Source organism: Melozone crissalis, unplaced genomic scaffold (assembly GCF_028551555.1).
Source record: "Melozone crissalis strain CALT ecotype California unplaced genomic scaffold, PUWL_Pcris_2 ptg000036l_1, whole genome shotgun sequence".
NCBI classification, from domain to species: domain Eukaryota; kingdom Metazoa; phylum Chordata; class Aves; order Passeriformes; family Passerellidae; genus Melozone; species Melozone crissalis.
The window spans coordinates 19,375,898-19,385,000 of record NW_026535814.1 but is presented as its reverse complement, the minus strand read 5'-3'; the positions used below and the strand labels follow the sequence as shown (position 1 = coordinate 19,385,000).

At 52.1% G+C, this 9,103-nt stretch overlaps 1 protein-coding gene across 3 annotated transcripts in view; it reads right to left on the bottom strand.

The window, feature by feature from the left end:
• Positions 1-6,454, bottom strand: part of SETBP1 (SET binding protein 1) — a 269,604-nt gene extending 263,150 nt beyond the window's left edge. For all 3 annotated transcript variants that reach the window (XM_054283286.1, XM_054283288.1, XM_054283289.1), the window contains exon 1: positions 6,385-6,454. The gene's annotated coding sequence lies outside the window, so the exon portion shown is untranslated. The remainder of the gene's footprint in view (positions 1-6,384) is intronic.
• Between the last annotated feature and the right edge of the window lie 2,649 nt (positions 6,455-9,103).

The window sequence follows — 9,103 nt, the reverse complement described above, 5'->3', positions numbered from 1 at the left end:
AACACTTTGCCCAGATGCCTGCTACAGCACTTTACATGTGTACAGTCCTGTTTGAACACTTACTGAACTCCCCCAGTTACGCTTTGTGTCTCTGATCCCTTCTGAAAAAGAACTAAGGGATTCAGCAGAGAATTATTCCCAGTATAGAATTCTATTGAATTCCCACTATAGAGCTCCATAGGAAGGCTTGAGAGAGAGAGAAAAAAAAAAAAAAAGGAAAAAGAAAAAAAGGGGGGAAAGAAAAACTACAGGAAGGGTTTCCTTGTCTAGGAAACTAGTAGGATTTCAGAGGAGTTTCAGTGGAAACCCCACCACATGCTCCAAAGCCAAGTATTTAGTGAGTCTTGAGGAGAGGTAGACATGGATCACTGCGTCACTCCAGAATATGCTGGGTCTGGAAACACAGAGGGAAGTTAGGCCAGTGTCCAAGTCTTAAAAATCACATCAGTAGGACATTCGGGATATGTGGATTCATATTGAGGGAAGACGTGCCTGTAACACCTTGCAGCTTGACCTCTGGTTTGAGTATCATCATTTTCTCCCTTCCATCTTAAAACTGACTTCTCCATCTGCTAAAATGCCAGGGCAAAAAGAGGATGATTCATTGTATACATATATATCTCAGTTTTAAAGGTTAAGGCTAACAAAAAATTTCAAAGTAACTTAAAACCTCAGGCTTCCGATCTTTAACCCATCTCTAATTTTGAGGTGTTTGACTGAGTCCTGGGTTACCCCATGCTTGCCTACCACACATTCTTCTGAAAAGATTTCCCAAGCACTGTTTCTAGTTATACCATACTACAGTAGAGGAAACTTTGCTGTCATTGCTGCCATCCTCACAGAGCTCTTGTCTGCCCAGGATTGCACAGCAGCCCTCACTGAGCCAGGAATTCACTCTTTTCAGAGGATCAGTAAGTCACCCCACGACAGCATTTAGCCACAATGCCATCTCCTCCCAATATATTGCAGAGCCAAGCCTTGGGCCACCTCATGCTCTGGTGCTCACCAGGGCAGGTCAGAGCCTTGTCACCACCTTGTGACCTCAGGTTTGTGTGGAAATTGCCCTCCTCTTGCATGGCTTTGCCACACATTCAAAAGGGCACATCACACTCAGCAGCCCTGCACAGGAAAGGTAACTCATCCTCACCACCTGCACAACTCCTGTATTCCCTGAAAAACCCCTGTGCTGGATGGACAAGGACACGAGCCCCACCAGAGTGCCTGCTCATGAGCAGGAGTAAACCTGACCCAGGGGTGTGTGAGCAGCACCAAGGTCTGTATTCCCAGAGTATTTCCCTGGACACCTTCCTCTTTGGTCACCTGCTCCTATTCAAAGTTTCTGCTTGGTCTTTTGAAGAGACATAAAAGACAACAAAACCCTAAATGAAATAATGTCAGAAGGTTTCTTTTCATACCCAGTTCATCCCAAACCTTACTGAAAAGTTCATCATTGCATTTGGACAACTTGTCCTCCAAAGTAAATCCAGCTCCAGAAGGGCAAAATAGCTCCTAACCCTGCTCTCTCTCAAGAGTCGATAAATAGAAATTAGGTGCTTCCTTCACTCATTTTCTCAGCTCTGAAAGATTCTCTGACTGCTTTTATTCAATTTAAGAAATTATTTTGTCTTCCTTTATTCCCTCAGCTGTTCATCCCCTAAAGTTTGTACTCTCTACAACCAGTCAAATGCGAATTCAGAGTCCAGCTGCTTGTTGCAGAGCTGTGCTTGGTCCCAGCACCCAGCAGACCTCTAAACAGGTCCAAAAATCCAAATGAACTTCACTTCAGGTGAAGCCTTCTCATTGGGAGAAGAAAGAAACAGTCTCCAGGTATTGCTAATCACACACACTTGCAAACTCATTTAATGTCTATATCAGAAGGAAAGAGGACCCTCAATATCCAATGTTTGCAAATCGCTTTCAGATCTGACAGTCCCCCCAGGCTCAAACACTGAGTTGAGGGGTTTTGAAGTCCATCTTTAATCAAGGTGACAATTTCCTAAAAGTGTAAGTCATTTTATTTCCTCAGCAAAAATAACAGGAAAGAGAGCCTTTTTCTATCAAGCTGGAAAGAAAGTAATGAGAGCAGAACCTACAACAGCAGCAAAACCAGTCCCAGTAGAAACCACAAGGCCTGCAGCAAAACACTGGGAACCTTCTCCACTAAGGTTCTCCCACAGAGTCTCACCTTCCTCTCTTTGTACTCGCTCTAAACTTTGTGTTTATGCTGCCCTAAGGTTTCCTGGACTTCCCAGCAATGAGGCTAGACCTTACCATGGATTTCCTCTGTCTACTTACTGTTTTATAGGGCACCTATGTTAGAAAAATATTCCTCCCTGTGAGGGTGGTGAGGTCCTGGCACAGGTTTCCCAGAGCAGCTGTGGCTGCCCCTGAATCCCTGGGGGAGTTCAAGGCCAGATTGGACAGGGCTTGGAGCAGCCTGGGATAATGGAAGGTGTCCCTGCCCATGGAACGAGATGATGCTTAAACTCCCTTCCAACACAAATCACTCTCTGATTCTGTGATTTTTACACACAGATTTGCTGCCCTCATCACCTGAACCACGCTTAAACACAGCACTTAAGAATCTAAAACCCTGCATGCCTGCATGCTATGGTGGGCAAAATGCGTGTTCTGAGCGTGGCTTAAAATCTGTCCCCCCCTGCTTCATGGAGAGCATTTTGGCAGTCATTAACCCTGCCTTTCAGCATTGCCACAGGCCCACAGATCACAGATACTCCAGAGATGGGTGGTTGATGGGGAGCAAGGAAAACCGCCTAGGCATATGGTTAAACAAATCAGTCATCAGTTCACTGGGACATCTTTCATTTCCATCACAGCAATCTGTTGGATCCCAGAACTGTTTTTACGTGGTTCATTAGACAATAGCCTTTCTTGCTACTAGTTAGGTCAAGAGTCAAAATTGCTGTGTAATTGCAAGTCTCAGGGCACAAGGCAAGAGTTTTTCAGTCCTGGAGGGTGTTGTCCAAAGGGGAAAGAAAACAGAAGGGAAAGATTATGTGTGAGCAATTGAGCCCTACTGAGAGGGGAGAAAAGTCACTGAAACTGGGATTAGGCAAATCTGGTAATGGAAAACAAGAGTCCTGTTGGTAAATTGGCACTTGCACCTAAGGGATGTGTGTGGTAGGGAAAAGGAGCTCAAAGGATGGGTCAAAAAAGAGCAGAGGAGGAGATTAAGCAGCATCTGAAGCCAAAAAATATGGTTGCACCTTTCCGAGCATTTAATTTCTTGTGTTAATTAGGCACACAGCAATAGCAGTTGTTAAACAAGAGCAGTTCCCAACTTAATCAAAGTACAATATTATTGAAAACAATACAGAGCAACCTCAGCAGAGAAACCAGTATATATCAAATCAAGCTAAATAGCTCAGTTATGATCATTATTAATAATAAATCATGGCCACTGTTTCTTTTGTTTGCCAACAACCAGCATAGTTTATGGCTCTGCACAAACCTAACACACCATTTTATAGCATTTCAAAAAGTGCGTCCTCCTAAAATGATAATGTGTTAATAATCTATGCTGGGCTTTTTGGCAGGAATCAAAAAGCCCAAACGACTTGAAATAACATCAGCTAAAAATTATTTATTCCCCATCCCTAGTTGCAGAGAAAACAGAGGTTTTCTTGGCTCAGTTACTTCTCAATAGACTTCTGGTTTCAATTAAAACTTTGAGTCTGAGAAGTTTAAAAAAAAAAAAAAAGTTGAAGCCAATAAGAGATGGAAGAGAAGTCTCCATTCACTGAGTGTTTCTGCTTTTGTTTTTTTCCCTATTTTTACATAACCCTTCTGAGCTAAGAGCACAGATTAAAGTACAAGTCCATTGTGTGGATGGGCTTTTTTTTTTTTCCTCCTTTCAGCTAAAAAACAAATGGAGATGGAAAAAAGTTTCTCCTTTGAGTGGAAGGAGCTTCTGATGAGGGTGTAATCTCAGCAAAGGCTGAGGAAGTGCAGAAAGCTGTGCATGAAACAGACACTTGCACATTTTCCCATGAACGTGTCCAGTCCCTGGAAGTGTTTGGGGCCAGGCTGGATGGGGCTTGGAGCAGCTTGATCTAAGGGAAGGTGTCTCTGTCCTGGGGGAAAATGGGGCTGGAATGAGATGAGCTTTAACATCCCTTCCAACCAAAGCATTCTATGATTCTGTGATTCCCTGATAAGAATTTTTTATTTTTGGCTGTCCACAACACAGAGTCCACTTGTTTCCTCAGGTTCATGCCGTCCCTACCTGTCTCCAGACACCTGATAACACCATTTCTGCAGCCTGCACCGAGTCAACCCTGCGTGCAGGGGCTCCCAAAACACCGATCCTTCCCATTTGGGCCCGTAATATTCCACCCAGGACAGGCTTTGCCAACAGCCCTCTCCTCCTGGAACAATTCCACCCACGCCAGGAGGCTCAGATGCTCTCCCCGACAGCGGAGCACTGGCCAGCTCTGCCCTCTCCTCTGCATCCTTTCCCGTGTGTGCGTGACAGACGGACACAGAAGGACACACGGAGGGTCCTCCCCACCCCAGAGCGGGGCCGGTGCCTAATGAAACACCTCTGCACGCCGCGGGAACAGCCTGCCAGGCTCTCCCTCCTCCATCCTCCCTCTCCTCCCAGAGCCCGGCTGGGTGAGCCCGGCTCCCGGCAGCCGCGGGGACACCGCCACCCCACGGCACCGGAGCGGGTGGGCGCTCCCCTCGCATCCCCCGTGCGCATCCCCAGGGCACCGAACCCCTCTCATGTCCCCACCGAGGCCACGGGAGCTGCCTGCTGGGGGTGTCCGAGCCGGGTGTGCCCCGTGTCCCCCCCGCCTGCCCGGCTTGGGCTCCCGGCGGCCAAGTGCCTTTCGAGCATCAGGCGTCAGGCCCGGGATTATCGGGGCCGTTTATTTGAAGCGGAAACGAATCGGAAATCCTTCTCTCAACTGCCTTTTGGAGACATAAATACGGCGGGCGGGCAGGCGGGCGGGCAGGGGCAGCGCGGGGGGCGCCGTGCCCGCTGGGGCGCTGCGATGTTGGGATGCGAACGCACGGGCACACACACACTCACTCGCACCGACACACGGTGTGCGCCCGGGGCTTCGATAGGGGACCCGAATTCCCTTTGCCCTGCGGGGGAACCCGGCGAGGAAGGGGTGTGAGTGCGAGTGCGAGTGCGAGTGTGAGTGCGAGTGTGAGAGTGCGAGTGTGAGTGCGAGTGCGAGTGCCCGCGCCGGGCAGAGCCTTGCGCCAGGGCTGGGGCTGACAAAAGCCGCCCGAGGCTGCGGCTGCGGGTCAGCCGCGGCTCCCGGAGCAGCACCCGGTGGGTGCTCAGCCTGCCCACGGCCCAGCTCCGCTCCCGCTCCCGGCGGCGGCTCCGGGGCCAGCGGGTCCCGAGGGCGGCGATCCCCGCCGTATCCAGACCCATTATCCAGCTCCGAGCGTGGCGGTGGGGCGGGATGGGGGGGTGTCCCGCTTGGCTAATGACTGCTCCCCACGCCGTCCTCCTGCCGCTCCGTTGTTCCCCAAACCCGCGGCTTTTCGGGTTGCTGCGCGTCCTTTTCAATGTCAAAACACGGCGGGGCCACCCCGGGGCAGCGGCGCCCCCCGGTTCGGCCGCGGAGCCCCGCGCACACGCACGGCGCTCACACTCACGCTCGCTCACACTCACACACACGCACAAATCCCCGTAGGGTTACAGCGCTGCTCTCTAGCTCCACTTAACCTGCAATTTACGGAGCGGGGGGGGGGGGGTCGTGTCCCCCTCCCTCCCCAATTTCCACATAGCTGCCACCTACACGTACAAACACATGTGGGCTACCCAAAGCGGGGGCCGGGAGAGGGGGGTATATGGCGGGGGTGTGGGGTGGTGGTGGTGGTGGCGGGGGGTGGATAAATACATTATTCAAACTCCTGGAGAAAAAATTCCAGCCCTTTCCCGGTCTCGGAGGCAGCACCGGTGCCCCCCACCCCACGAGAGCCACACACAGACACGCACACATGCTCCCAAGGAGGCACAAAGCGTGGGGAGGGAAGGGGTCGGAGGGGATGGGGAGGACGACTCGCATGCAATGCACAGAGGAGAAGTCTTCCCCCCTCCCCAAAAAGAAAAAAATTAAATAAAAAATAAATAAAGCCCTTTTCCGCGCCATTGCAAAGTCGCAACAGAGAGGAGGGAAAAAAAAAAAAAAAAAAAAAAAAGAGGACGACATTAACTTTTGCATGCAGGAGGGGGAAAAATTAAAAAAAAAAAAAAAAGAAAAAAGAAAAAAAAAAGGGGGTGAAGGAACAGGGGAGAAGCGTACGATCCTCCCGCAATTCCGATCACCAAGGCAGACCTTTCCTCGATGCCTCAGAATTTTCCTTCTTCCCCCCCCCCCCCCCCCAGCATTTACTAACCCATATCCCCAAAACGGCAGCGGGGGTCTTCTTGTCTTCTTAGCAGCTTCCTCCTCTTCTTCTTCTTCTTTCTTCCTCCTCCTCCACCTCCTCCTCCTCCTCCTCGTCGTCGTCGTCGGATTTCCCCCCTTCTTCTTGTCTGTTCTGTTTTAAATCCCGGTTTCAATCCCTCGCCACAGCCCCCAAAGGTGCTTTTGCTTGTGTTGCGGCAAACCCATGGCGGTGTTCATCTGTCAGATGGGGATGAGGGGAGCGCCCGGCCGCGCCGCGCCGCGCACGCAGAGCGCACAGGGAGGAGCGCGGCGGGAGGAGGAGGAGGAGGAGGAGGAGGAAGGCACCGCGGGGAGAGAGAGAGAGAGGGAGATGGACGGACACACAGACGGAGAGACAGCCCGGGAGATGAGAGATAGATAGATACGGAGGGGATAAATAGAGCGAGATAGAGCGAGGGGGAGAAAAAAAAAAAACCAAAAAAAAAAAAGGGGGAAAATGGCGTCTTGGAAAGCCGGAATCCCGGAGTAAATCAAATTAACACGCAACACCCAGAGCAGTCCCGGCTAATTTTAGCAGGATCCAAAATAAAATGGAAAGGAAAAAAAAGGGGGGTGAGTAGGAGGAGAAGGGGGGGACGGGGGGGCGGGGGGTGAAAGAAAGGAGGAGGGGGTAAGAAGGAAAAAAAAAAAAAAAAAGAGAGAGACCGAGAAAAAAAAAAAAGCCCCTCAATGCACTGGATAAAATCCTGGATTTGAAATCGATGGAGCTGGTCTCCAGCTCTCTCGCTTTTTCTTTTCTTTTTCTTGTTTTAAAAATTTTTTTTTGGAGTGGGGGGGCTCTTTTGCTCTCTGCTTGCTGTGGTTGGTTGGTTGGTTGGGAGCCTTTTTGCAGGGGGGGCGAGGTTGCGGGGAAGCGTTTTCGGTTTTGCTTTTCCCGGCGAGGAGTTTCAAAAATATTAAAAAAAAAAAAAGGAAGAAAAAGAAAAAGGGGAAAAAAAAAAAAAAAAGAATAAAAGAAAAGAAAAAGAGCAAAGCCCCGCCAGGAGAAAAGGGCTGCTCGGCGGCGGCGAGGGCGCTTCTTGCCGTTCTCCGCGCTCGGTGCGGGCTCGGAGCGGGGCCGGGGCTCCGGCGGGGCTGCGCCGCCCGCCCCGCTCCGCTCGCCGCGCTCCCCCCGCGCACGGAGGCGGAGGGAGGGAAACCCCCCCAAACCCCCCTGCTCTGCTCCCGGGGCGGCCGGAGCGCCGCTCGCTCCCTCCTCACCCGGCGCGCTCGCACTCCCGCATCCCCTTCCCCCGAGACAGGGCGTGCGCCTGGGGGCGGCTGTTTGCTCCCCCGAGGGATTTTTCCCTTTCTCTGTCTTTTATTTTGTCTTTTCGGTCTGGTTCTCTCCCCCCGCTCCGCCCGCGCTCCTGCCTCTCGCTCTCCCTCCCTGCGAGGGGCGGCGATTTGGTTAAGCAGATCTGGGGGGCTGATGTCTCTCTCTTCCCTCCGTTTGCATCCCTCGCTCCCGGAGTCCTGCGGCACCGGGGGCGAAGTGTGGGGGATAAATGGGAATGATCAGGCGCGCACACACACGCACACACGCAAAGCTCTCACACTCACACACTAACACGCAGACACGCTCTCGGTCTGGCTGCAATGCTCGGCTCCGGGTTAATGTACTCAACAGTGCCACTACCTGACACAACTGCAGCACTGATGGGGGCAGGGGAGGGAAGGCAGAGGAGGTGAGATTCAGGGCAGGGCTATTTATCCCATTTATCCCACCCCGGGCTCAGCCTCTCCCACGCCCTCCCAGCCAGGCCCCCGTGTGCTTTTCGCGGCGGGTTCTTGACCCGGGTGAGGCATTTTTGGGGTACAGCGGCTGCTGCTGCTCGGGCCGCGCTGAGAATTCCCTCTCTGGGGCTGGGGGAGATAAGCAAGGACTCTCGACCCCTGATTTAAGGAATAAATCCATCCCTCCAATCCCAGCACCTTTCATAATGGACCAGAAGCAGTGTACAAAGCACAACACAAACCCAGCTGCAGGCCGGTGGAGCGGTGCAGAATCCGAATTGTTGGGATTTTCTCTCCCACCCTTGCTGTGCCAGCAGTCCGGATGACGCTGCCTTTTGGTCTGCCAGCTGGGCAAACCTTTACTCACGGGAGTAAATTGTTGGCTTGCCTGAGTAACCACAGAGAGGATGAGGAGGAACCCCCGGAGGAGGAGGGAAGACCTGTGGAATGGAGCTGTGGAGTTGTGCTTAGAGATGCAGATAGCATTCCAGGGGCAGGAGGGGGAATGTGGGGAGCAGCCCACTGTGCTCCTTGATCCCTTGCAAAGGTGGTGCCACGGGGCTCCCTGTCCCAGGGTGCTGCAGGAGGCTCAAGGAACACCAAGCCTCTCCTCTTTGCCCTGGGACAGAGGGTGGCTTCAGGCCGTCATCCCGAGGGACCTGAATCCAGTGTGCAGCTGATGCAAGGGTTGGATTTATGCACACGTGTCCTACATGGCGACCACTCAAAGGACCATCCCTTTGAGTGGTCACCATGTAGGACACGTGTGCATAAATCACCGGCCATGGAGGCTTATTCATGTGCCATTGTCCCTTACATCATAGAATCATTGAATTATTTGGTTTGGCAGGGATCTTAAAGACCTTGTCCCATCCCCTGCCGTTGGCAGGGACACCTTCCACTATCCCAGGCTTCCCCAAACTCCCATCCCACCTGGACTTGGGCACTCC